Below are 27603 nucleotides of genomic sequence, written 5' to 3' on the forward strand. Positions count from 1 at the left end.
TTTGAGCCACGGTTTTACTTTAATTTGACTCCTTGGCTATTATTTTATAGTATTGATTTCTATCTACATGGGCTTCATAAGTTTATAAGTTTTCCTACAAATGGTTGGCTTTTAGAGTAGAGTTCAACCTCATCACCCACCCTATTTTTTCTCCGCCACCAAAAAGCTGAGAAAAGATCCAGATTTTAAATAGAAATATTCCTTGTAATTAGGAAAACATGTCAAGTATAAGAAATATATTGAATGCAGTTTAAGACTCAGTAAACTATCAGTATTAGAAGAACTTGAATAAAAAATGTCAATTTAATAATTATTTATGTTATAACTCTCTGAGATGAACAAATGAATTTAGCCCTGGAGGCTCCAACATAATACAGGAGAGCTTAGTGATTGCCCTTCAGTTTGGTTTGAAAACCTTTTCTCCTAAACTTCATTTTTAAGGCTTTTTTGTTTGTTTGTTTGTTTGTTTGTTTTTTGCACTTCCACTCCCCATAGACTGTCCTTGTAGGATTTTGGGGATCTGATAAATTAGTTTTACTTGGCCAGAAAAGTGAGATATGTAATTAAAGAATCAAGTGACACTGCAAAACCATGGGGTGGATCCCTACCTTAAAGACTATGTAAGACAATTGAAAACAAGAAGGAAATGTAATATCAGCAGAAAACAAAAATAGTTCTCTCTGATTTTCTATAATGCACATAAATTCTAAACATGGCAGAATTAGCTAAGTACTTATTTAAAAACAAAATGTTTTTTATTTTAATTATTTTTTTTTCCAAATAGGAAGTTTTCAAGATACTTTATAGAATAGGTCAAAGTTGGTTGATTTCTCTGTATGTGTTATAGAGATTTGTAAATTAATATCTTGCTAGAATATAGAGGTGGTAAAAATCTGAGAACAATTTTTTCTCTTTTTGCTAGGGTTCTTAATTTCACTATGTCTGGAAGAAGGCTATGTAAGGCAATCCATTCCAAAATAATAAAAATTCATGTTATTGGAAAATTCTAAGACTGCCTCAGTTAAACGGATTATCACCTAAAAGGGGATGGTGTGTTTGAGGCATTTTGTGCCAAAGGAAAGTTACTTCAAATGAAGTAGCTGTTGAAAAAGAATTAGGTTGCTCTGATGAGAATTTTTAGAACTTCTCTGGCAGCTAGAAGATATATTGTACTTTTTAAAGTTTTTTTGGTGTCATTTTTAATTAAATGGTGATGATTCAATATATAATTTGTCTTATCAAAACCATTTTGCTTATGTTATTAGATATGTCTTTCATTCTTACTTTCACGTAACAATGTTGGGTAAAAGCCCAAGCTTTGGCAAGAATAGTTTTAGATATATAGAAAGAGTTATAAATGAAGTTGAAGACATATTTCCCTGAAAATGTTTACTGTGGGACTAGGAAGACTAAATACACTCAACTGGAACAATTTAAAGCAATCATAAAATGAGCACAGTTACAAAATGATAGTTTAGAATCTTTTCTTACGTAATATAATTAAGTTCTATATTGAAAGCTTAAAAAAGTAAAGATTAGGGAATAGGGAGCTCTGATCAGTTGAATTTGCTGATTAATTGTGCTTTGTTAACTGTGCTTCTACTTGTAACAGTGACACATAAACTAAATTAGATTACTTAAATCCTTAAATTAGGAATTTCTAATTCATCAGTTTCTTACATCTTACCTTAGATTACTTAAATCCTTAAATTAGGAATTTCTGATTCATCAATTGCTTACATCTTTCCACTCTTGCAAGCTTTCACAGAGTGATATCCCCTATTAAAATTTGTTCTTTTCTCTTTTGAAAATGAAGAAAATTGAAAGTTGCACCATCCTGTGGTCAGAGTTTTATATTTGCTCAGAATTTTATATTTGACAATATTTTCTTGTAATTTTTTTTCTAGTTGTTTTTTTATTTTTTTTTGAGAAGTATAGATTTTGAAATTGTAAGATTTTATTGTTTGAGGGGAATTAAAGCACAAAATTAGTACTTGAGTTATGCCCTAGAACATTTGTAAGATTTTATGTCTTGGATTACAGTTTGCATTAAGTTAAAATGGTACCTTTAAAAATATTTTGTTTGGAGTTAAGAAAACATTTCAAAACAAATTTTAGCAAAGTATATTAAGAGAATGTGCATTCTCTGATGACTTGCTATAGTTTCCTCTATAGCATGATGGAAAGAGCACAACCTTTGGCTCTTCTGCTTTCTGTGCTACCTTGGGGGATTGAGTTAGTCTTTTCTGTCCTTTTCTGTAATATTTGAATTTTAGACTTGTGATGAATAAATGAAATAAGTGTATGAAATGATGTGAAATAATGCTTTCCAGTGTGAAATTAATGAATGCTGTTGCTAAAGAGAGAGAAGACCACACTAGAGAAGCATCATTCACTGTTCTCCTTCTCATAGCAAAAAACAGGTCAACTTGCACTACTACTGAGAAGCTGGTAAAACCAGTTTCAAAGTTAATGACAAATATTATGCTTGGAGAGAAAGTAAAGTGAGCTTTTGGCAAAAATCCCTTATCAAAGGCATGCCATCTGCAAAAGCAATTCCTATCATGTGCACATGCTAGCAGATATTTTGCTTTTCAGTTGGATGAAAGCACTGATTTGCAGAGAATGTGCTAGCACTTGATATAGGTGTGTTAACCTGTTTATCACCTAAAAATCCACACTACAGGACAAGAGGTTTTTTATTTCTGTTGTTGTTTGGTTGTTTTTAAAGCCATTGTAGGCTTGAAAAGTTGCACTGGTTCCTTTTTGAACAAAGCACCATCTTGAGCTGGAGGACAAGGTGTACTTGCTCTGTGAGTAAAAGAGGTTGCACCTTTCACATCCTACTATATTCAGACTAAAGTATTGGCATTCAGTAATGTGATTCTTCATTGTGATTTAGCATTGCAGGAAATAGTGTAAATTGTGAATGCAAATAATTTTTGGCCACTAAAACCATGTCTTTTCAGAGTTTTGTAAAAAAAAAAAAAAACAAAGGTTATTTATAGGATTCTGCTTTTCCACAGTGATGTATGCTAGCTGTGTAGGGGGAAAGGGATTGCATGTTTATTTGTTTGATTTTAGTGAAATGAGATAAAGAAATATTTCTTTACCACTGTTAATGCCCTTTCTGTCATTTTGATTGGCTTGCTCAGGGATATAACTTAGGAACATTGGTATTTTGAATAGTCTGAACTTATAAATTCGAGTTTTAAGGTTAAGGATGAGGCATGAAGATTTTGTAAAAGTCTGAATTATGGTACAAAATAATTCAATCTCTAGGAGTTTGACCATTTCCCACACTTGATGATTCCATTCATTTATCAAAGAAAAGAGTAGTACATTTTTATTTTGTGTATTTAAAAATCACATCCTAATTTTGGAATAGAAAATGAGGAAATAATTACTGGAACCAAAATGCAAGCACAGAGATTAGGAATCTTTTTGCTCTGACCTCTCAGGTTGAAGCATTTAACCTTCCAGTCTGAGTGGGATACACTTGTTTTGGCATTCAGTAAGATGTTATAAGTAGATTTCAGTGAGAGGTCTCGCTGTGATTTTTAGGTCCATGTTCAATCTTAATATCCAGAAGTATATGACAGAGCTGACTTATAATTAAGAGTTAGGATTTTTAAATTTAGTAGAAATAAAGAATAAGAAAGTAACCAGCTGAATATAGAACTTGGCATACGGCTCAAGCTGATTCCAGGCCTGGGGCCTTGAACATCTTGCAAGGAAGTCATCAGATACTAATAGGATTGTGTCAGAATCACTCATGTGTTTACTTGAACATGTTCCTATTGGCAAAAGATGAAACAGTTTGAGCATCAGTAAGAATAACTACAGTAAATAACATTGAAACACATCAAACATGTCTAAATTGTGAGTTTGTAAAGATACTTTAAACGTCTCGTTAGTTTTCTATGGAATATGATAAGGAACCATAAAAATTGTGAAATAAAGGGAAGCTACCAAGCTTTAATCCTCCCTTTCCAATACAAACTGTACTTCAGGGAACCCAAATAGTTGAGAAGGGGGAGTTTCTTTTCTCCCAAGAATTCCAGTTAATAAATAAATAAGGAGTAACAGAGTAGAATATCATCATTTTCTAGTGAATTCTTGGACCTAAGCAAAGATCAACAGTGGCTGCTAACATTACAGAAAAACATGCAGCTGAACGTTAGGTTTCCCTTAATGGAGGCTCACAGCACTACCTGTGAAGTAACTTTGCCAAAAAATTGAACTTGAACCTGAATCCTGAAGCCTCTAGTAATGACTAGTTTACAGGAAACAAGGGAGGCAGAGATAAATGCTGCCTGGGAGATGCAGTCTCAAAATCGAGGCTATGGGAAACTCCTTAGGGCACAGGACTTGCTTTCTTCAACAAATAAATTGAAAAGGAAAGGAAAAAAGAGAGAAATGGAGGGGAAATCCTTAGATTAATAGCAATATTTGGACTTTATTTGGATCCAGATTTTAATAAACAAACATTTATGAAAGAAGCAGGGAACTTTGACCACTGATAGTTATTTGATATTAAGGAATTGTTGTTAATTTCTCGGTGTGGTAGTAGTATTTTAGTTAAATTAAAAAAAGAGTCCTTATCTTTTAGAGATGCATATTGAAATATTTATGGATGCCATGATATGTCTGCGAGCAGCTTCATTATTTTCAGGAGTAGAGGGAAGGTTGTGGTTTGGGATGAATTAAGATTGGCCATGAGTTAATCATTGTTTAAGCCAAGGGACTCTATTGTTGGGGGTGTTTTTGATATTCTCTAAGCTCTTTGGAAAATTTCCTAAGAACAATGTCAAAAAATTACATTTTCTCTTTGTTGGCTTATAAGAATACAATTAAATTGTATGTATTTAGCAACCTGCTGATTTCTTATTTTTAAAATGCTGTGTCTGTTGGATGTTCTACATAGAAAATCATATTATCTGCAAAGGATGGTTTTACTATAATGCTTACTATTTAATAGGCTCTGTTCTAAGCACTCTATAGACATTAACTCATTGATCCTCAGAGAATTCCAGTGAAGTGGACAGTATTGACATCTCTCTTGTATCAATAATGAAATTGTCACAGAGAATTTATGTAACTTGCCAAGGAGTTACCTGGCTTTTTGAATCTAGGCATTCTAGCCCTAGAGTCTGTGCTTCTTTAATTGTTGTATCTCTCCTTACAACTTTTTTTTAATCCCTCTAATCCTTATAGTTTTTGTTTCTTTTGTTTATCTTACGGTGCTGGCCAGGTTGTTCAACTTCTAAAGGCCAGTTTTCATTTGTAATTTTGATTTTGGAAGTTGTCTTAATAGGGATTCCAGAGTCCAGTTGAGTTTACTCCTTTACTCATTAAGAGACTAAGAATTAACTTAGTGTGTAGCTACAAACCAAAAAATAAAATCTATTATGACAGCTTCTACTATTGTTTTTGTTTGTTTTGTTTTTCAATTTTTTTTATTTTCTTTACCTCCTGATTTGTAAGCAGCCTATTCATGGCTCATTTTACTTTTAATTTCTTATTGATGTTATTGGTCCTACTTGCAGAATTTCTTTATGACTCTTAGATAAAATTATTTACTCCTCCCAACAAGCTCCATACATGATATTTAATTATGTCCTACCTCACCTTGCATAGATCGCAAGAGATAAAATGAGGTAAAGCGCTTATTATACTCTTTAGCAAATAACATAAATCCAGTAAATATGCTGTTTTGGCTTAAGAGACAACTGCTTCATAATTTTGTTTAAAAATTGTTCTATATTCTTTAATTACCTTTTAAAATGGGGAGGGGAGAATATAGCTTAGTTTCTTTAAGACGTCCTGGGCCTGAGACAACTGGGAAAAACTGCTGATAATGTGTTATGGTGGTTTAATGAGTAATCTCTGTGCTTTCTGCAGTGAACCTTTTTGTAATAGTCTCTGAGTTTGAGAACGATAACTGAATGAGTTGGTTGCCAAAAGAATACTTGCTTATTAAGGAGTTGAGGGGGAAGACTCTAGGGGTAAATGAGACTTGTCCCAACTTCATGGTTTTTTGGTTTCTCTTTGAATAGACACTGTGGTGTAGTAGAATAGCCAAGTTCCATGAAATGAGGCTTTATAAGAAGGAAAACTTGTTTTCACCCCAAAAGTAACAGATGGGTCGCAATGACAGATAATCTTTTCCTGAAGGGTATGGAAGGTGGTGGTCATCTGAAGACCGGTTAAAAGTTGTGAGATTTTTCTGCGCTTTTACTATCCCATCTCCAACACAACTGCACCTGTTCTTCTGTGTTATAATAAACTGAAGCAACCTTTAAATGTATCTTTAATAGTAACTTTTGGAATGATATTAAAGTATTAGGAAAGTGAAGATTGTAGAGGCCCAAGAGTTTTCTTCCATTTTCCAAATGGCAGTGATAATTACTGAATGACATGGCTATTGAAATTGTGTAGCTGAGTACTTGATTGTGTTAAAGAAGATGATTTGCTTTTGGTAGGAACCATAGTGTATGGTAAGAGGTAAAACATTTTTTGAAGAATAAAATAAATGCATATGATAGAAACTCATTCTCCTATCTGATCATAAAAACTTTCAGGGGAGAGATGAAATACTCTTCACATTACATCTGGATGTTATGAAAGCCAAAAAGTGACAATGCAAGATTAAGTTTCGCTGAGAGGTGCTCAGGTGAGCTTCTGTTACCAGTTCATTGGTGAAGGCATTGAGACATTGATTGTTCTGAAGATGATCGTAAGTGCGGAGGCAAAGCTAATGTGGTCTGTTAGAGTGTGGGATCAAGTGGATTTCAGAGAAAAGAAAACTGACATGAGGAAAACAAAAATTTAATAATGATGATGGTTACTATTTAATGTTTACTGTATATGTCAGACACTGTAATAGACACTTTATACATGTTTTCAGATACTGCCCCAGTAACTCTGAGAGGTGTAAACCTTTAATGTATGAGGAAGCGAAGTCTTCCTAAGGCTTCTTCAGAAGTTCAGTAACCTGCAGTGGAGTCAGGATGCATCCATCTCTTTCTGTGGGTTCAGAACCTGATTCTTAATCAGATTCAAAAATGAAAGTGTAATTTTCCTCTAGTTTAAACAAACTGTTGAAATACAGATTTGGGAAAACCAGGCTTGATATTACAAGAAAAAGATTTAAGGATTTCACTAGCTCATTATAAATTTATGATGTGATGGGGTTCCTAAAAGTTATAATCACAAATATATTAATTGGCTTATAGTGTCTCATACAAGAAAGGCCATAGTTTTACCATGCCACGTGTTAGTCAATCCGTGTTTTACTGTTCTAGAGTAGGAGGGATATTGGTTTTGAAAATGGTGTTTGTGGATTAACTTTTCAGTACTTATCACATTAACTTCCTCAATTAAAAATGTACTTGGATGTGTTTAGCATGGACATGAATTTAAATAGCTATTGAGTTTTTCTGAGAATTTTGTATCTCTCTTGATATTAGAAATGCTTCACATTATTTAGAAATACTCTTGCTGATTGCAATTTAAACATAAAATTAGTCTGTGATTGCCAGTTGCAATTTAAACATAAAATTAGTCTATGTACAAAATTGAGAATCTCTGACCTTACTGTATATATATCATATGAATATATTTAATGCTAGTAAAAATTGAAAGCCTGAAGAAGTATGGTGTGAGACCCACATTGCTGATAGTGGGGTTTACTCAATCACATAAAAATTTTTATTTGAATTTGGGAATAAGTATACTTTTCCAATTGATCATGGAACATTAAAAAAAAAAAGTCAATGTTAGATTAAGCCACAAATGAAAGCCTCAGTAAATTCCAGAAAAGCTGAAATTATATATGTCCATTCTTTGACTACAGCAAAAGTTTAAAATGCACAACTCAACCACTTGGAAAAATCAAACAGAAAACTTTCTTAAATAAATATTGGGTCAACAGGAGATCAAGTATAAAATAACTGATTATTTGGCAAACAACTGAAACAAGACTCAGGCTAGGACTAATCATGGCTTAGAAGTAAATTCATAATCTTAATTAACTACATTATTGGTAAAGAAAGAAGTGTATTAAGCACTTACCCCAGAATTTAGTAAAAAAAAATGAACAATAAAACTACCTTGGAAAAAATGAACATATGAATAAGATAAAAGCAGAAACAAATGAACTGTAAAGCAAAAACCATAGAATTTAATTTCTTAGGGTTGAAAGATAAATAAAATAGAAAAATATCTAACAAAAAACAAACTTAGAAAGGATAAAGGGATATAAAAATAGATGAGAGATTTTCTAAATTATAAGAGAACACCATGATTTAATGAAAGCTAGTTTATTTGAAGTCTCTCTGAAAAGAATAATGAAACAACTAAACTGATTTAAGAAGAAAATCTGAGTAGATCAAAACCATGGAAGAAACATCAAGAAATTTCCTCCAAAAAAGTTGGTGCTGAGGTTTTGCCAGTAAATTCTCTCTAGGTCTTAAGGAACAGATCATTCCTGCAGTGAGAAGCTGTTCTAGAGATCATATAAAGATAAAAAAAAATACCCAACTAATGTTATAATTAGTACAAATCTCTCTTGACAGTGATTACTTCAGAGCAGTGGGATTCTTTGGAGGAGTTTTGTTTTTTTTTTTTTTTTTTTTTTTTTAAACTTTGATTTCTACTGTAAACACAGATTACTCTTGAAATTAAGACAGTTGAAAATGGAAAATATATATCAGCCCAAACCCTTAATATATTTTACAGAATAAATAGATGACACATTAAATATGAAGGGTATCAAGGCAGGGATATTAAGCCAACTCTGAGTAATCTTTGAAAACTTCCTGGAGGAGGTGACACTTGCTTTCAAGTTTGAAGGTTGAGTATAAGTTACTCACGGTGAGAGGGGGCTTTGAATATTGGGTAGAGGGAACAGTGAGCAAAGACAAAGAATTGTGTAGGAGTATAAAGTTTTTATTATGACTCAGCATCATCAAAATGGTGAAGCAGATGAGGCATTTTCAGAGAAATAAGGAATAAAACGAGGCACAGTATTCCCTGGACCAGACCAGGAGATGTCTGGTCCCATGGTAAAATGTTCCTTTGGGTTGATTAATGGACATTTCCCGAGTGGCTCCTCTTAATGTTTGGGTTGTACAGCTTGTGGATAGTGATAGTTTACTGCTCCTGTTTGCCATTTTTCCTGTTTTCTGACTCTTAGTAACCATTTGGCCTTCTTTGCAATATGCTAAAATATGATATCAATCAAATCGTCGCATAATTTTGACCCACTAGATCAAGGTAGTCCACAGTTTCAGTAGTAGCATGTCATACTACATTCCTTCAGTAAATGTTATTCAGGACAAAATGGTTGATAGTGCAGTTCAGGTGTTCTGTATCCTCAGTGATTTTCTCTCCATTTGTTCTATCAGTTATTGAGAGAGGAGTTCTAATCCTAATTGTGTATAAGCCTTTTTCCTTTCAGTTCTGCCAGTTTTTGTTTAATATATTTTGAAGTGCCCTTGATGTCTTCTTGATGAATTGACTGCTTTGTTATTATCCCTGGTTAGGTTGTTTGTTCTTAAGTGTACTTTGTCTGATATTATATGCATACCAGCTTTTTTTTTTTTTTTTTGGTTATTATGCACATGGTTTATCTTGTTCTATCCTTTTACTTTATCTATGTCTATATATTTTTTGATTGGTATCAATTTTTAACATTTTTATTATGAAATATAACATACACAGAACAGTGATGACTTTCAAAGTATGATTTAACAAGTTGTTTGAAAGCAAATTTCAAGGAATGTTATGGTTTACAGTTCTACCACCTAAGTTATTTCCTTCTAGCTATTCTAGTACCCTAGAAACTAAAAAAAATTATTTATATAGAGATTCAGTATTTGCAATCCTTTGTTAAATCCTATCTTGTCTGTTGCTACCCTTCCTCTCGTTTAATCACTTTCTCGATCTTCGGGGATGTCTAGGCAGTGACCACCCCAACTTGTTCATATTGAAAAGGGGTGTCGACATTATGGAGAAGAGGGCTGCATCTGGTTGATGTTCTTAAAGAGGCTGTTGCCTCTGGGTTTGGGGGTTTATCTGGCATAGGAACACTCTGGTGGATTTAAATTTCTGAAAAATAAACTTAGTGAGTGAAACTTTTATAGAGTTTCAGATAGGGACCCAGGTATTTCAGGATTCAGGACTACTGTTGATTAGGGCTTGGCATACTGTGGCCATTTGGGATATCTAGCTGGAGCTTACATAAGAGTAACATCTAGGATAGCCTCTTGACTCTGAAATCTCTTAGCTCCTGTAACCTTATTTTGTTACCTTTCTTTCCCCCTTTTTGATCAAGAAGGCGTTTTCAGTCCCTCAATGCCAGGGCATTTGCAATTCCTGGGAGTCATGTCCCATGAAGTGGGGAGGTTAATCAATTTATTTGCAGAGTTGGGCTTACAAAGAGAAAGGTCACAGCTGAGCAACAAAAGAGGTTCTCTGGAGGTGCCCCTTAGGCATAATTATAGGTAGCCTTAGCTTCCCTTTTGTAGTCATAAGTTTCACAAGAGTAAGCCTTGTCTTACTAAGTTGGGGATTCCTAATTTCATATAGCATATATTCAGTCCAAGATAAACAATCAGTCTCACATTGTCTTCAGTTAGTTGTACAATCATCACTTTCAATTTTAAACAATTATTATAACACAAAACATCCCAAAGTTCTTATCAGCCTCTGATTATTCATCCCTAGTATTAATGTAGTACTGGTAAGATATTCCTATTAAGTATGCAATGGGTAGTTTTGCCCATATACCACTGTTATTAACTCTTTCTACCAGTGTCATACCTTAGAAGTATATCATGTGAACACTTATTAATATTTGTAGTGCAGTCTGTGGGATACATGCTATTCCGATTTGCTAATGCTGCCTTTTTGCAAAATACCAGAAATGGATTAGCTTTTGTAAAGGGGGTTTATTTGATTACAAAGTTACAGTCTTAAGCCATAAAGTGTCCAGGTAAGGCATCAACATTAGGGTACCTTCAGTGGAGGATAGCCAGTGGTGTCCAGAAAACCTCTGTTAGCTCGGAAGGCACGTGGCTGGCATGTTCTGCAGTTCTGGTTTCAAAATGGCTTTCTCCCACGATGTTCCTCTCTAGGCACCTGCTTGCTCCTGGGTTGCATTCTCTGTAAGCTGCAGCTTCTCCAAAAATGTCACTCTCAATTGCTCTCTGCTCCTTCTGTGTGTGAACTCCTTTATACAACTCCAGTGATCCAATTAACATCCACCCTGAATGGGCGGGGTAACACCTCCATGGAAATTATCCAATGAAATGTTTCACTCACAGTTGCCTGAGTCACATATCCATGGAAACGCTCAATCAAAGAATTCCAATCTAATCAACACTAGTACATCTGCCCCCACAGGATTGCATCAAAGAACATGTCATTTTGGGGACATAATACATCCAAACTGGCACACATGCCTTTTTTTTTTTTTTTTTTTTTTAATTAAATTCAGTTTTATTGAAATACATTCATACACCATACAGTCATCCATGGTATACAATTCACTGTCCACAGTATGATAACATAGTTATGCATTCATCACCACAATCTATCTCTGAACATTTCCCTTACATCAGAGAGAACCAGAACAAGAATGAAAAATAAAAGTGAAAAAAGAACACCCAAATCATCCCCCCATCCCACCCCGTTTGTCCTTTAGTTTTTATCCTCATTTTTCTACTCATCCATACACTGGATAAAGAGGGTGTGATCCACAAGGTCTTCACAATCACACTGTTACCCCTTGTAATCTACATTATTATATAATCGTCTTCAGGAGTCCAGACTGCTGGGTTGGAGTTTGGTAGTTTCAGGTATTTACTTCTAGCTATTCCAATACATTAAAGCCTAAGAGGTGTTATCTATATAGTGCATAAGAATGTCCACCAGAGTGACCTCTCGACTCCATTTGGAATGTCTCAGCCACTGAAACTATTTTGTCTCATTTTGCATCCCCCTTTTGGTCAAGAAGATACTCTCAGTCCCACGATGCCAGGTCCACATTCATCCCCGGGAGTCATATTCTGCATTGCCAGGGAGATTTGCACCCTTGGGAGTCGGGTCCCACGTAGGGGGGATTTCCTACATATAGAATCATGTCATCTGCAAATAGCAAAAGTTTTACTTCTTCCTCTCCAATTTGGATGCCTTTTATTTCTTTTTCTTGCCTAATTGCTCTAGCTAGAACTTCCAGCACAATGTTCAATAGCGATGGTGATAGTGGGCATCCCTGTCTTGTTCCTGATCTTAGAGGAAAAGCTTTCAGTCTCTCCCCATTGAGTGTGATGTTAGCTGTGGGTTTTTCATGTATTGCCTTTATCATATTGAAAAAGTTCCCTTCTATTCCTATCCTTTGAAGTGTTTTCATCAGGAAAGGATGTTGAATTTTGTCAAATGCCTTTTCTGCATCAATCGAGATGATCATGTGGTTCTTCTACTTTGATTTATTGATGTGGTGTATTACATTAATTGATTTTCTTGTGTTGAACCAGCCTTGCATACCTGGAATAAATCCCACCTGGTCGTGGTGTATAATTCTTTTAATGTGCTGCTGGATTCGATTTGCGAGTATTTTGTTGAGGATTTTTGCGTCTATATTCATTAAAGAAATTGGTCTATGATTTTCTTTTTTTGTAGTATCTTTGTCTGGTGTTGGTATTAGGGTGATGTTGGCTTCATAGAAAGAGTTAGGTAGCTTTCCCTCTTCAATTTTTTTGAAGAGTTTGAGCAGGATTGGTACTAATTCTTTCTTGAATGCTTGGTAGAATTCACATGTGAAACCATCTGGTCCTGGGCTTTTCCTTTTTGGGAGCTTTTTGATGACTGACTCACTCTCTTTACTTGTGATTGGTTTGTTGAGGTCATCTATTTCTTCTTGAGTTAATGTTGGTTGTTTATGCTTTTCTAGGAAGTTGTCCATTTCATCTAAGTTGTCTAGTTTATTAGCATATAGTTGCTCATAGTATCTTCTGATTATCTCCTTAATTTCTGCAGGGTCGGTGGTTATATTTCCTTTCCCATTTCTGATTGCGTTTATTTGCATCTGCTCTCTCTTTTTTTTTGTTAGCCTAGCCAGTGGTCCATCGATTTTATTGATTTTCTCAAAGAACCAACTTCTGGTTTTGTTGATTCTCTCTATTGTTTTCCTGTTCTCAATTGCATTTATTTCTGCTCTAATCTTTGTTATTTCTTCCCTTCTGCTTGCTTTGGGGTTAGTTTGCTGTTCTTTCCCTAATTCCTCCAGGTGAGCAGTTAACTCTTCAATTTTGCTCTCTCTTCTCTTTTAATATAGGCATTTAGGGCAATAAATTTCCCTCTCAGCACCGCCTTTGCTGCATCCCATAAGTTTTGATAAGTTGTGTTTTCATTGTCATTTTCCTCGAGGTATTTACTAATTTCTCTTGTAATTTCTTCCTTTAGCCACTGGTTTTCCAAGAGGGTGTTGTTTAGCCTCCATATGTTTGTGAATTTTATGACCTTCATTCCATTGTGGTCTGAGAAAGTGTTTTGTATAATATCAATATTTTTAAATTTGTTGAGACTTGCTTTGTGACCCAACATGTGGTCTATCCTAGAGAATGTTCCATGAGCACTTGAGAAAAAAGTGTATCCTGCTGTTGTTGGATGTAGTGTACTATAGATATCTGTCAAGTCTACTTCATTTATCATACAATTCAACGTCTCTGTTTCTTTAGTGATCCTCTGTCTAGATGTTCTATCCATTGATGAGAGTGGTGTATTGAAGTCTCCAACTATTATTGTAGAGCTATCTATTTCTCCTTTCAGTGATCGCAGTGTTTGCCTCATGAATTTTGGGGCATTCTGGCTTGGTGCATAAATATTTATGATTGTTATGTTTTCTTGATGAATTGACCCTTTTATTAATATATATTGTTCTTCTTTGTCTCTTTTAATTGTTTCGCATTTGAAGTCTAACTTGTCTGATATTAATATAGCTACTCCCGCTTTTTTCTGGTTGTTGTTTGCATGAAATATCTTTTTCCAACCTTTCACTTTCAGTCTATTTTTGTCCTTGTGTCTAAAGTGAGTTTCTTGTAGACAGCATATAGATGGGTCCTGTTTTTTAATCCATTCTGCCAGTCTGTGTCTTTTTATTGGGGAGTTTAATCCATTTACATTTAGTGTTATTACTGTAAGGGCAGTACTTTCTACTACCATTTTGTTTTTTGGAACTTATATGTCATATCTTATTTTTTCCTCTCCTTTTACCTTTCCTGATAATCTTCATTTCTGCACTCTTCTCCAACTCTCTCTCTCCTGTCTTTTCCTATCAGCCTGTAGCACTCCCTTTAGTATTTCTTGTAGTGCCAGTCTCTTATTCACAAACTCTCTCAGTGTCTGTTTGTCTGAAAATGTTTTAATCTCTCCCTCATTTTTGAAGGAAAGTTTTGCTGGATATAGAATTCTTGGTTGGCAGTTTTTCTCTTTCAGTATCTTAAATATATCATGCCACTGTCTTCTTGCCTCCATGGTTTCTGGTTTCTGCAGAGAAATCTGTACATAGTCTTATTGACCTTCCCTTGTATGTGATGGATTGCTTTTCTCTTGCTGCTTTGAGAATCCTCTCTTTGTCTGACATTGGACAATCTGACCAGTAAGTGTCTTGGAGTAGGTCTATTGGGATCTATTCTATTTGGGGTATGTTGTACTTCTTGAAACTCTAATTTTCTGTCTTTTATAAGAGTTGGGAAATTTTCAGTGAATATGTTTTCTATTACTCTTTCTGCCCCTTTTCCCCTCTCTTCTCCTTCTGGGATACCCATAACACGTATATTTGTGCGTTTCATGTTGTCACTCAGCTCCCTAAGACCCTGCTCATATTTTTCCATTTTTTTCGCCATCTGTTCTTTTGTGTGTATGAATTCGAATGACCTGTCTTCCAGTTCACTGATCCTTTCTTCTGCCTGTTCAAATCTACTGTTGTGTCCCTCCATTGTGTTTTTCATCTCCTCCATTGTGGCCTTCATTCCCATGAGTTCTGCCATTTGTTTTTTTAAGTTTATGAATTCTTCTTTATGGTCATCCAGTGTCGTCTTTATATCCTTCAGCTCTTCTGCTATATCTTCCTTCATTTCATCGAATTTATTTAGCATTAGTTGCCTCCACTCCATTGTGTCAGCTGAGCTATTAGTTTGTTCCTTTGTCTGGTCCATGTTTTCGTGTTTCCTGGTATGGCTTGTTATCTTAAGTTGTCTAGGCATCTGGTTTTCTTGATTAGTTTATTTTGGAGCTTGTTTTCTATCTTTTACCTAGTGGTCTTCTTGTTGGTTGGCTTTGTTCTCTGGCCTCTGTTATTCAGTTCAACTTAGACCTCTAACTTAGGTTCTATTTAGTTGATCAGAATTTTTCCCCTCTTGTTTTTCTGTTTCTTGCTTTGCCTCTATGTAACCTTTTTGTGAGTGGGTCTCCTCAGATATGGTCGACCCTAGTCAGGTTTTCCCAGTCTAGTGAGGCCCAGGTCTCATTGGGAGGGTATGGAGTTTTCCTGAGAATGAGACCCTCCTATGAGGCCTTTAGAATTGGTGCTTTTCCTCGCCTGTCCAGCAGGTGGTGCTTGCCAGCCCGCAGCTCCCCCACCAGTGTAAGGAGTTATGGAGACTCTAGTTCTCCTGGTGACTCTGATCCTGTCGGGGGCGTGGCTGACTGAAGCTGGAATCTGAATTCCAGCCCCTGGGGTCTGAGTTCCCAGAAGGCGGACTGCCAGTTGAGCTGGATCTCCCTCCACTCTCCCAATCCTCAGAACTCCAGTTGTCTCTCAGGGGCACTATTCCCTTCGCCCCTCTCCTCTTTGGGGCCTCTCCAGGTAGATTCCTTGGTCAGCCTGAGTTGCCAATTAAAGACGGGGGTGGAGGCTTTCAGTAGTGAATACGGAACTCAAAGACACTGTGGGTATCTGTCTGCCCCCAAGCCCAGCCTAGTCCCTCAACCTGGGCTTTCCGATAGAAAATAACCACATATATTACTTTTAGATTAAAAAAAATAGAAAAGAAAAACAAGGAAAAGAAAAAAGGAAAAAAAAAAGAGTCTCTTTTAAAAGTCTTTCCCCAGCCTGGAAGCTTTGTCAGTGTCAGAATAGAGCATTTTAAAGATATGCTTTGGGCTATTGTCTGATAATTACTCTCCAACAGCTTCAGTTCCACCCCTGCTGGGGGCTATTGAAATGCAAAAAGATAAGGGATCAGTGAGAAGTCAGAAGGGACAAAATGTAGGGGGAAAAAAATGGCTTTTTTGGAGTCTAGGAATGGGTGCGTGCTTTTATGTGCCCCCACTTCTCGGAGCCCAGCCCTTCTTTAGCACCCTAGCTCCCAAAATTAGTTAATTTGTTAATTAATTCTGTAGTTGAGGCTGGGTTCAGCCTCCCTTCTTGCCCTCAGCAGATTGCTGTTTTTTGGGGGTTTTTTTTCCCCCCTTTCAGGGAGCCGGCAGCAAGACAGTCTGTGAGGTCTGGGTGGGGAGGGGCACCAGACCCCTGGTCCGGGGAACTTACAATGTTCGCTGCGATCTCAGCTTTTCCTCCAATTCCGAACTTGCGTCCAATATGTGACTGGTTACTGGAGACCCCGAAAACACTGTTTCATATAGTTCTTGGGTAATTGCCAGCTGCTCTAGGGGAGAGACGAAATTCTGCTCCTCACCACTCCGCCATCTTCCACACATGCCTTTAAAAAACCCCTTTCAGTCATGTTCACCTTCGATGCAGCACTGGTACTTACAATCCCATTAATGAAAAATCAACTCCCCTGTCCATTCCCATACCTTTTAGTTCACCTCATTAACATGATAACATATTAGGTTATCATTCCTCCTTCACTAGCTTCAGTCTATATCTAGGTCCCCTATATTCTACCTATAAGAGTCATTTTCCACTGTTCAGCTAGTTCACAGTAGTGGTAATATACAGTATCTCTTTGCCTAAGATTAGGCAGAGTTCTTAGAGATGACACCCAAAGCACGCTCCCTTAAAGAAAAAAAAAGATAAATTGGATTTCATTGAAATTAGAAGCATTGGTCTGTGAAAGACACTGTTATGAGAATGAAAACACAAGCTGTAGACTGGGAGAAAATATTTGCAAATCACATACCTGATCAAGGACTCATATCAAGAATTTATAAAGAGTTTGCAAAACTCAACAGTAAGGAAACCGACAACCCAGTCTAAAAATGGGTAAAAGGCATAAGCAGACAAGTCACCAAAGAGGATATAAGGTTGATAAGTAAGCACATGAAAAGATGCTCAAAATCATTAGGGAAATGCAAATTGAAACCACGATGAGACACCACTACACAGTTATTAGAATGGCTGAAATAAGAAATAATGGCAATACCAGGTACTGGCAAGAACACCAGAAAAAAACTGGAATTCTCTTATGTTGCTGGGGGCAATAAAAAAATGGTACATATTTTTTAGAATAACATTTTTGTTTTGCAATCAATTTAGATTTGCAGAAAACTCACAAAGATAGTAAATAGCTCCCTAGGCCCCCAGTTCTCCCTACTATTAGCATTTTACAAAACCGTTGTACATTTTCCAAAATTAAGAAACTATGTTGGCCCATTACTTTATACTATACTCCGGACTTTATTCAGATTTTACCAGATTTTCCACTAAATGTCCTTTTTCTGTTCCGGATTCCAGTTCAGAATCCCACATTGCATTTAGTCATCTTGTTTTGTTAGTTTCCTCTGGTTTGTGACAGTTTGTCGTGCTTTCCTTGTTTTTGATGACCTTGACACTTGTTAGTTGTACTGTCAAGATAGTTTGTAGAATGTCCCTCAGTTGGTTTTGTTTTGTCTAGTTATTAGGCTTGGACTATGGTTTTTAGGAAGAATACCACAGAAGTGAAGGGCCCTTTCGTCATAGAGAGTACCAGTGTCAATATAACTTATTACTCATGGTGTTAACCTTATCCTTTCTTTTTTTTTTTTCCTTAACACTCTGCAAAACACTTTGACTGTTTTACAGTTAAACAAACACTTATCATTTGACCCAGCTATTCCACAATGGTTATTTACCCTAGAGAATGACAACTTAATGTTCACATAAAAACTTGTACACGAATGTTTATAGCACTCTATCCAGACATCAAAAACTGAAACAACTCATATGTCTTTAAGTGAGGGAATTGTTAAACAAACTGTAGTACATCTTTACAATGGACTACTATTCAGCAATAAAAAGGAACAGATTATTGATATTCATAACAACTTGGATGAATCCTAGTAGTGAATGAAACATGCCAGTCTCAAAAGATTACATACTGTGTGATTCCATTTATATGACAAAAGACAAAGTCATATTGTTAGAGAACAGATCAGTGGTTGCTAGTGATTAGGAGTGTTGGGACAGTGTGACAATAAAGGACAGCATGAGGGAAATTTTTTGGGGGTGATGGAACTTTTCTGAATTCTGCTTGTGGTGATAGGTACATGACTCTGTACATGTGTTAAAATTCATAGAACTGTATAGCAAAAAGTCAATTTTACCATGTGATAATTTAAAAAATAAAAATTTTATAAATGTGAACCTAAAGTTAAAAAAAAAAAGACAGTATAACTGGAGCATGGAGAGCAATGGCTAAGGTGATGTGAAGTAAGACTTCAGGGGTGGAGCTGTATCGTTTGGGTCTTGTGGGTCTTTAAGGGACTTTAAAAGCTATGTGAAGCTATTGAAGGGTTTTAAGCAGCGAAATAGTGTGATCAGGTTTGATTTTTAAAAAGATCACTTTAATGTTCAATGTAAGAGAAAGAATGGGCATTTCTGCAGGTTTCCCACAAATTTTGGTAAAACCCAATTCCTGAAGTCTTTTTGTTTTAAATACCAGGATCATTACCATGACAAGAATAATTATAATTGCAGGCAGTTCTTTGTTTCTATAATTTGGACTTTTTCATACAGCCTGTATTTTTTGCACATTGTACCTACTTTTTAAAAAATAAATATACGAGACTCAATCATGTGTTAGGATGAATTAGAATATATATGATATTTTATTACTAAAATCAATATTTACCATAGGTAGGAATTTTTTTTTTTTTTTTTTTTTGGCCAGTAGTTTTTATTTGGGGATTTTGAATTTATTGCTGAGAAAGGTCACATCAGTGATGTCTAGAGGAGTTATCACCAGTTTGTTGATGATCCCACCAAGAGGGGGCAGGTTGAACAGAGTGGTTGCCAAGAGGCAGAGAAGGTGAGGAGAACTTAATTGGGATCAAGAGAGTACTTATGGGGGTAAAGAGGCCGAGATCCTGGAGAGGAGACATGCATAGAGATGTAAGCCCCAAAGTCTGAAATACTTCCCCCTACAGTTATCACAGATTAGTAAAGAGTGTAAATCGATAGGCAGAAAATGGCAAAGAGGCTGAGAAGCAAAGCCGTTTTCAGCATCCTCATGATGCTAGACATAGAGGAGCCTGGTAAACATTCTCTGAACAACTGCATCCTAGGAGAGTGAGCCAGTAGACCAGGCCTTAAAAAGGTTGAGAACGAGTTTCACATTAGCTTAATCTCAGAATGGATTAGCTCCTACTGCCAGTCAGAAACTGAAGAAAATCTTCTATTGAAAAAGATAATTTCATTCACCACCTCTGTAGTTTTAATTATACAATGCCTGGCATTCAGTCTCTGCATTCCAGGCATGCCAAGAGTCAGGACCAAGGGGGAAAAACAGATATTAGCCACAGGCACACATATGGTCAAGGTATTGAGGTGTTGAGGTTTGGACTTAAGTGACAGGAAAAATAAGTCAGTAGAAAATATCCAGACTGAAGGAAAAAGAATAAAAAGGAAATGAAGAGGAATTTACAGATAAATTACTAGAATTAATCGTAGAACCTAGAAAAGTTACTGGATGATAGGCCGTTATTTAGAGTCAATTACTTCCATATGCCAGCAACAAACAAATAGAAAGTTTTTTTCTACTGTAAATTAACAAGTGGTCCCAAAGTTTCTATTGAAATGCAAATGACTAATAAAATAGCACAGACAACCTTGAAGAAGAGGGTGTATCTACCAGGTATCAGGATTTATAGAGCTGTAATAATTAAGGCGATATGGTATTAGAGCAAGAATAGATAAATAGATCAATGGAACAGAGTCCAGAAACACACCCATACATATATGGTCCCTTGTTTTAGGACAAAAGTAATAATGCAGTGCAATAAGGGAAAGGATGATCTTTTCAATAAACGGTGCTAGAGAAATTAGATATCCTGAGGAAAATTATCCTGACACCTACCTCATACTGTAGATAAAAATTAGTTCCAGGTGCATTATAGATCTGAATGTGAAACAGAAAACAAGGCTGTAAGTTAGGTAAAGATTTTTAAACAGGGAACTAAAAGCAGTAACCATAAAAGAAGGAAAAGATTGAGAAATTTTACTGTATTAAAGTCAGGAAACTCTGTTCTTAAAGACTGGGAGGGGGCTTAGTGACAAGAAGAGGTTCTTCTGGAGTTCTTCACATGGTCTGTTTTCCTGATCTGGGTGGTGGTTACATGCTGTGTCCATTATGTGAAAAGAATACTTATGAGTCATATACTTTTGCATTGAAAATAACATATTCAGAAAAGTTTCACTTTAACAATGGCTTTATCTTACTTGGCACTCAGTGGCTACTTTGAAACCTGTGTCTTCAATATTAGTTATTCTTTCTGTTGAGTTTTTCTTTCTTTCATGTTACTGGAATTTCTCAAGTATGTTTTTTTTTTTTTATTATTTAAAATTTTAATTTTAGATAATTGTAGATTCAGATAAAGTTGTAAGCAGAGATAGCCCATGTAACCTTTACTCAGTTCACTCAGTGGTAACATCTTGTAAAACAATATAGTACAGTATCACATCCAGCATATTAACATTGATGTGGTCAAGGTACAGAACAGATCCATCACCACAAGTCTCCGTCTTGTTGCCCTTTTGTAGCCACTCCCATTTCTCTCCTGCTCCACACCCTCCTGAACTCTGGCAACAATGTTCTCTTTTTCTATAATTTTGTTATTTCAAGAATGTATTATAAATGGAATCATATAGTATGTAATGTTTTTGGATTGGTTTTTTTCGCTTAGCATAACTCTCTGGAGATTCATTTAGATTGTGGTATATATCAATAGTTCTTTTTTATGGCTGAATAATATTTCACAGTATGGATGGAATATCCATCCATTAATGGACATCTGAGTTTCGAGTTTGAGCTGTTATGAATAGATACATAAACATATTAAAAAAACGAAGCTTCTGTAAACAGTCATTCACATGTTTTTGTGTGAATGTAAGTTTTCATTTCTCTGGGGTAAATGCCAGGAGTGCAATTGCTGGTTATATGGTAGTGCATGTTTAGTTTTTACAGAAACTTCCAAATATTTTTTTAGAGTGGCTGTACCATTTTACATTCCTGCCAACAATATATGAATGATCTAGTTTTTCTGCATCCTCATCAGGATTAGTGTTGCCACTGTTTTTCCTTTTAGTCATTCTGATAGCTGTGTAGTGATAACTTATTGTGGTTTTAATCTGTATTTCCTTAATAAATAATGATTTTGAACATCTTTTCATGTGCTTGTTTATCAACCTTAGATCTTCTTGCAATGTCTCTTCATATCTTTTGCCGATTTTCTAATTTGCTTGTTCTTTTTTTCTCTCTTGAGTTTTAAGAATTCTTTATATATTTTATATGCAAGTCCTTTGTAAGATACGTGGTTTCAAAATAATTTCTCCCAGTCTGTGACTTGTTTTTTCATCCTTTTAATTAATAGGATTTTTTGCAGAGCAAGGTATTTAATTTTGATAAAGTCCAATTTGTCAGTTTTCCATTTTTATGGATTATGCTTTTGGTGTCAACTTCATGAAATCTTTGCCCAGTCCTAGATCCCAAAGATTTTCTCCTTTTTTTTCCAAGATTATGTTCAGTAAGAGTGGCAAGAGTGAACAGTCTTGCCTTGATTCCGATCTTAGGGGAAACACATTGCCTTTCACCATTAAGTATAATGTTACCTATAGGTTTGTAATAGATGCTCCTTATCAAGATGGGGAAGTTGTCATCTATTTCTGTTTTTCTGAGAGTTCTTAATCATAAATGGATGTTGAATTTTTTCAGATGTTTTTCCTGCATTGATTGATAATATCACATGATTTTTATTTTTATCTTGTTAATATGATAGTTTGCATTGATTTAAAATATTGAGCCAGACTTGCATCCCTGGAATAAGCCCCATTTGGTCATAGTGTATAATTCTTTTTACATATTGCTGAACTCTATTTCCTAATATTTTGTTAAGGATTTTTGAGTCTTTATTGATGAGGGATATTGGTCTGTAGTTTTCGTTTTATGTGCTGTCTTTGGTTTTGCTACTTTCATAAAATGAATTGGCAGGTATTCCCTTTTATTCTGTTTTCTAGAAGAGATTATATAGAATTGGTATTAATTCTTTAAACATTGGGTAGAATTCTCCAAGGAAGCCATCTGGGCCTCCTGGAGGTGTCTTTGGGGGAGAGCTTTTAAATTCTGAATTTAGTTCACTTAGTAGTTATAGGGACATTCAAATTATTTATTTCATATGAGAGAGTTGTTTGTGTTTTTCAAGGAATTGAAAAACATTTCTTCTAAGTTGTCAAATTTATTTGTGTAGAGTTGTTCACAGTATTCCTTTATTTTCCTTTTGATGTCTGAAGGATCTGTAATATCTCCTCTTTCATTTCTGACATTTATGATTTGAGTTTTGTCTCTTTTGTCTTTGCCAGTCTTCCTTAGAGGTTTGTCAACTTTATTTACAGAGAACCAGCCCTTTATTTCATTGATTTTTCTCTTGCTCTTGTTTTCAGTTTCACTGATTTCTGCTCTTATTTTTATTTTTTTCTTTCCTTCTGCTTGGTTTGTTTTGCTTTTCTTGTTCTAGATTCTTGAACATGTGAGCTTAGATTGTTGATCTGAGAGACTTTTGCTCTTTTCTAATGTATGCATTTATTGCTATAAATTTCACTCTCAGCCCTGCTTTAGCTGTGCCCCATGTATTTTGATATACTGTGTTGTCATTGTCATTCAATCCAGTGCGTTTTTCAATTTTCCTTAAGACTTACTGTTTGATTCATGGATTATTTAGCAGTGCATTGTTTAGTTTCCAGGTGTTTGAGATTTTCCTGTTATCCTTTCTTGTGTCGATTACTTTGACTCCATTGTGGTCAGAGAACATGGATGTGGTTTCAGTTCTTTTAAATGTTTAATTTTTTTTTATTTTATTTTATGGTCCAGGATGTGTTCTCAGGGCACTTGAAAAGAATGTGTATTCTGCTGTTGTTGGGTGGGATGTTTTGTAAATGTTGATTATATCCTGTTGGTTGAAGCTGTTGCTGAGTTCTTCTATATCTTTATTGCTTTTCTGTCCAGTAGTTCCATCAGCTGTTGAAAAAGGAGTCTTAAGAGTCTCCAGCTATAATTGTGGAATTGTCCATTTCTGCTTTAAGTTTTATCAGATTTTGCTTCATGTATTTTGCAGCAGTGTTGTTTGGTGCATACACATTTAGGATTGCTGTGTTTTCTTAGTGGATTGACCCTTTTATCATTATATAATATCCCTCTCTGTCTCTGGTAATTTTATTTTCTCTGAAGTCTACTTATCTCATTAATATAGTCACTAATACTTTTTTTTGATTAATGTTTGCATGATGTATCTTTTTCGTGTACTTTTACTTTCAAACTACGAATTTCATTGTTTTTGAAGTAAGTTTCTTACAGACATATAAATAAGTCATTTTTTAATCAACTCTGCCAAACTCTTTTAATTAGTATATTTAGTCCATTTACATTTACTGTAATTATTGATATGTTAGGGTTTAAATCTGCTCTTTTAATTTTTTGCATTCTGTTTGCTCTGTTTTTTCCTTCTGTTTTCTTTACCCTGCCTTCCTTGGAGTTACTAGAATATTTTTTGAATTCCACTTTTATTAATGTATAGTGTTTAAAAATTTGTCTCTCAGTATAGCATTTTTAGCTGTTGTTCCAAGTACTATATTATAAATATGTAAGTTATCAGTCTACTAATGTCATCCTTTTACTAGCTGAGTGAAGTATAGGAACGTTACATCTCTTTATGTTTCTTTATCTCCCCTCATTCATAATTTAATTGTCTTAAACATTTTCTCCACATTCATTCATAACCACATCAGACAGTGTTAAAATTTTTGCCTCAATGGTAAAATAAATATATGGATATGGAATTTAGAAGAGAAAGAAAATCTATTGTATTTACCCAAATTTTTGCCTACTGTGTTCTTTCTTTTTTCCTGATGGTCCAGGTTTCCTTCTTTTATCATTCATCTCCTTTCTGTTTAGAAAAATTGCTTTAGCCATTATTTTAGTGTCTGTCTAATGGCAACAAATTCTCTTAGTTTTTCTTCATCTGAGAACGTCTTGATTTCTCTTTCATTCCTGAAGTATGTCTTCGGATATGGGATTCTGGGTTGACATTTCTTTTCTTTCAGCAATTGAAAAATGTTGTAGCACTTCCTTCTGTTCATCATGGCTTCTGATCAGAAATTATCAGACTTTTTGGCTTTTTTTGTTTCCATAGGTATGGTATCATTTCTCTCGTCTTGATTTCATAATTTTCTTTGTCGTTAAGTTTCAGAAGTTTAACTATGAAGTGTTTTGATGTGAACTGCTCTGGGCTTATCCTATCTAGAGTTTACCTCACTTCTTAAATCTCTAGATTTGTGTCTTTTGCCAAGTTTGTAATAGTTTTCAGCCTTTATTTCTTAGAGTATTTTTTCAGCCCTGCCCTCTTCTCTCCTTTGCAACTCTGATAACATGGAAGGTAGATCTTTTCTTATAGTTCCACAATACCCCGAGGTTCTGTATTTTTTCAGTCTATTTTCTCTCTGTTATTCAGATTGTATAGTGTTCCAGTTTGCTAATGCTGCCGTTTGCAAAACATCAGAAATGGATTGGCTTTATAAAGGGTGGTTATTTGGTTACCCAGTTGTAGTCTTGAGGCCATAAAGTGTACAAGTAAGGCATCAGCAATAGGGTACCTTTACTGGAGAAAGGCCATTGGCATCTGGAAAACTTCTGTTAGCTGGAAAGGCATGTGGCTGGCATCTGCGGATCCCAGGTTGTGTTCCAGCTCCACTCTCAGCTCCTTTGCATTCTTCAAAGTATCTCTCTTGGCTGCAGCTCCTCTTCAAAATGTCACTCTCAGTTGCTCTGAGGTCCTTGTCTGTGAACTCCTTTATACAACTACAGTGATCCAGTTAACACCCACCCTGAATGGGCGGGGTAACACCTCCATGGAAATTATCCAATCAAATGTTTCACTCACAGTTGATTGAGTCACAACTCTATGGAAACAATCAGAAAGTTCCAATATAATCAACACTAATATGTCTGCCCCCACAAGACTGCATTAAAGAATATACCTTTTTCTGGGGAACATAATATATACAAACCAGCACAGGTAGTTTCTATTGTTCTATCTTCCAGTTCAGTGATTTTTTTCCCTCTGTCCTTTCCAGTCTACTGCTGCATCAACTCATTGAGTCTTTTATTTTAGTTATTGCATTTTTCAGTTCTGAAATTGTCATTTGTTTCTTCCTTATGTCTTCTCTTTCTTTGCTGAGACTTTGTTTCTTTACTGAGACTCTTCTTTGTTCCATGTGCATAATTGTTTACGTATTCATTTTTTATGAGGTTACTTCAAAATCTTTTTCAGTTTGCTACTGGCATCTATTGATCAACTTTTGTTTAATGCAATTTTATTGATGTATAGTCACATACCATACAATCATCCAAAGTGTGCAGTTGTTCACAGTATCATCCTATGGTTGCACATTCATTATCACAATCAATTTTTGAACATTTTCATTAATCCAAAAAATAAAAATAAGAATAAAAATAAAAGTAAAAGTAAAAAAGAAGACCCAAAATATCACATATCCCACCTCCCCATTATTCATATACTTTTTGTCCCCATTTTTCTACTCATTTGTCCATATACTGGGTAAAGGGAGTGTGAGCCATAAGGTTTTCACAATCACATGGTCACACCATATAAGCTATAGTTAATGATCATCTTCAAGAATGAAGGCTAGTGGGTTGCAAGTCAACAGTTTCAGAAATTTCCTTCTAGCTATTCTAATAAACTAAAAACTACAAAGGGATATCTATATAATGCATAAGAATTACCTCCAGAATGACCTCTAGACTCTATTTGAAATCTCTCAGCCACTGAAACTTTATTTTGTTTCATTTTGCTTCCCCCTTTTGGTCCAGAAGACTTTCTCAATTCTACGATGCTGGGTCCAGGCTCATCCCCAGGAGACACGTCCCACATTTCCAGGGAGATTTACACCCCTGGGAGTCATATCCCACATACGGGGGAGGGCGGTGAGTTTACCTGCCTTTCATAAGATATGGGAAGTTTTCAGTGATTGTTTCCTTCATTATTTTTTCTGCCTTCTTTTCCTTCTCCTCTCCTTCTGGGACACCCATGACACCTGTATTCATCTACTGCATGTTGTCATTCAGTTCCATGAGGTGCTGCTGATATTTTTCTGTTCTTTTCCCTATCTGTTCTTTTTTGTGTTGAATTTCAGATGTCCTGTCCTCCAGTTCATGAATCCTTTCTGCTGCCTCTTCAAATCTGCTTTTGTATGTCTCCATTGTATTTTTCAGGTCTTCTATTTTGCGTTTCATTCCCTTAAGTTCTGCCATTTTTTTTTTCATTTTTATTGAGATTGTTCAGATACCATACAATTATCCAAAAATCCAAAGTGTACAATCACTTGCCCCTGGGTATTTCATACAGCTGTGCATCCATCACACTTAATTTTTGTTCAATTTTTAGAAACTTTTCATTACTCCAGACAAGAAATAAAGTGAAAGATGAAAATAGAAAAAAGGAAAAGGAAACTCTAATCCTCCACTATCCCTAACAAACCCCCCTCAATTGTTGACTCGTAGTATTGATATAGTACATTTGTTACTGTTTATGAAAAAATGTTGAAATGATACTAACTGTAGTATATAGTTTGTAATAGGTATATAGTTCTTCCCTATATGCCCCTCTGTTATTAACTTCTAATTGTATTGTCATACATTTGTTCTGGTTCATGGAAGTGATTTCTAGTATTTGTACACTTGATCATGGACATTGCCCAACATAGGATTCAGTTTTATACATTCCCATCTTTTGACCTTCAACTTTCCTTCTGGTGACATATATGACTCTGAGCTTCCCCTTTCCACCTCATTCACACACCATTTGGCGCTGGTAGTTATTCTTACATCTTGCTACCAAAACCCCTGTTCATTTCCAAACATTTGAGTTCATCCTAATTCAACATTCTCCTCATATTAAGCAACCACTCCCCATTCTTAAGCCTCATCCTATATCTTGGTACCTTATATTTCATGTCTATGAGTTTACATATTATAATTAGTTCCTGTCAGTGAGACCCTGTAATAATTGTCCTACTGTGTCTGGCTTATTTCACTCAGTATATTGCCCTCAAGGTTTTGTCATCAGCCCTTTTTTTTTTTTTAATAT

The 27603-nt window shown here is 35.4% G+C and overlaps 1 protein-coding gene across 2 annotated transcripts in view; it reads left to right on the forward strand.

The window, feature by feature from the left end:
- Positions 1 to 27603, forward strand: part of NCOA1 (nuclear receptor coactivator 1) — a 296364-nt gene that overhangs the window by 77498 nt on the left and 191263 nt on the right. The gene's annotated exons all lie outside the window — the stretch shown is intronic.

Source organism: Choloepus didactylus, chromosome 20 (assembly GCF_015220235.1).
Source record: "Choloepus didactylus isolate mChoDid1 chromosome 20, mChoDid1.pri, whole genome shotgun sequence".
Lineage (NCBI taxonomy): Eukaryota > Metazoa > Chordata > Mammalia > Pilosa > Megalonychidae > Choloepus > Choloepus didactylus.